We start from the raw sequence: 2249 nt of genomic DNA on the forward strand, positions 1-2249 counted from the left end.
AATTTTAATAGCAGTTACTCATCGCCCCCAAATGCACCTGTGGCCATCACCGCCCCCCTGGATCGCTGCAGCGCCCACCGGGGGGCGGTAGCGCCCACTTTGGGAATCACTGCTATAAAATAAAACCCTAATATGCAAATTGACCTACTGGTGGAATGACGCACACTGACCACAGGGGATAGACACTCAAAGCAGGAGCTGCCCCCTGGTGGTCAGTGTGCTCTCACAGGGGAGCGGCGCTCAGCCAGAAGCCGGGCTCAAGGCTGGAGAGTGCAGCAGTGTTGGTAGGAGCCTCTCCTGCCTCCGCTGCAGGTGGGCAGTAAGGAGCGAGCAGTCTGCGACTGTGAGAGAGCGCAGGCTGGGTTGAGGGGACACCCTCCCCTCCCCCCTGCCCTCCAGTGCACACATTTCGTGCACCAGGCCTCGTGTGTGTGTGTGTGTGTGTGTGTGTGTGTGTGTGTTTATAACAGATATTTGTGTGTTTGTAGCACAAATTCACCAGTTGATTATGATGCACATCCCTAGTTAATAGGCACATTCAAAGAATTGCAACTCACCCATTTTCTGGCATTAAATTAATCTGTTATTTCAAAAGGGGTCATTTAGGAATTTGTAGAAAAGAAATTTCGCGGGAACAAGAGAATAATTTAGACCAAGAAATGACGACCATTTGGCAGGAGTGAGGGAAAACAACGGATTTTTTAAGCCTATGTTACTAGTCACTAAGTGTTGAAGCTATCATTAAGTTTTGGTAAACATGGAAGACAGTATTTGCCACAGCACGTTATATAGGTTAAGTTTAACTGTGTGCTTCATAGAAGTACCAGAATACTTAATGGTCTATACTAATATTGGTGGGAGCTAAATTTCTGGTCCATGTGCAAATGAATAGACATTCTTTTTTTTTTTAATATATTTTATTGATTTTTTACAGAGAGAAAGTGAGAGGGATAGAGAGTTAGAATCATCGATGAGAGAGAAGCATCGGTCAGCTGCCTCCTGCACACCCCCCACTGGGGATGCGCCCACAACCAAGGTACATGCCCTTGAACGGAATCGAACCTGGGACCCCTCAGTCCCCAGGCCGACACTCTATCCAGTGAGCCAAACCGGCTAGGGCAGACGTGCTTTTTTTAGGGCTTCTTAAATACTATTTTTACACATTTCACCCTCTCAAGTCTTGGGGCTTTTTTTGTTACTTCCTAAAGCAAATACTTGTTGGCGATCTGGTATGTCCCAGGAAGCGTGTTTACCAGTGTAAGTATGCCTGGTGTGTAGGCCTCCTGGGAGATTAGAAACTTGGCTGCAGTGAGAGGGCCTGTGAAATGGGTTACGGTTATGGTTGTCAATGAGAATTCGTAGCAATGCCTAGGGGTAGGAGCTGTGGAATAGAGGCTGGCAGGAACTGGGTGTCTTCCTGATTAGTAACTGAATCGAAGTGGCTGAGGAAGCTTTGTCTCCTACATTCAGTCACATTCTCATCTCTCCAGACTGAGATACCTGCACCTCCTGAAAGGTGTCTTCCCCTCTATTCATGTAATCACCTCCTCCTAATATGCCTTCTTCCCTCCCTCATTTGCTTAATCCTTAATTGTCACGTTCAATCATGTCAAGTGCTTCTGGGGAAGAAGGCCACCCACCAACTCCTTGCCCACTTCCTTCCTCTGCCTTCACTGAGAGTGAGGCGTCAGCGCCTAGACATAGCTCTGCTTATAGAATTGCTTCCTATCTGCTCTGATATTATTAGACTGAGTTCCTGAAGGGCAAAACCTATCTACTGTACTTCTCTCTGGATCCCCAGAGCCTAGAACAGTGCCTGGAAAAGAGTAGTTGTTGGATTCATTTGAGGTGGTGGTAAGAGTGGGAAGGCATTCCTGGAGAGTGAATTTTAAAAATGAGAACACAGTTATAAAAAGCACCACCTCTTTCCTATAGATGTGAATGTGAACAGTTCCTTTACATCTGAGCGTCAATTTCTTACCTGTACGAAATATCTATCAGTCTTTTTTTATTCCAGATGAATTTTTGGAGAGTTTGTTCTAGGTCTGTGAAATACCAGATATCAAGCTGTATTACAAAGCCACTGTTCTCAAAACTGCCTGGTACTGGCACAAGAACAGACATATAGACCAATGGAATAGAATAGAGAACCCAGACATCAACCCAAACCACTATGCTCAGTTAATATTTGACAAAGGAGGCAAGAACATACCAGTACAATGGAGTCAAGACAGTCTCTTCAATAAATG

Source organism: Myotis brandtii, unplaced genomic scaffold (assembly GCF_000412655.1).
Source record: "Myotis brandtii unplaced genomic scaffold, ASM41265v1 scaffold751, whole genome shotgun sequence".
In the NCBI taxonomy this organism is placed as follows: domain Eukaryota; kingdom Metazoa; phylum Chordata; class Mammalia; order Chiroptera; family Vespertilionidae; genus Myotis; species Myotis brandtii.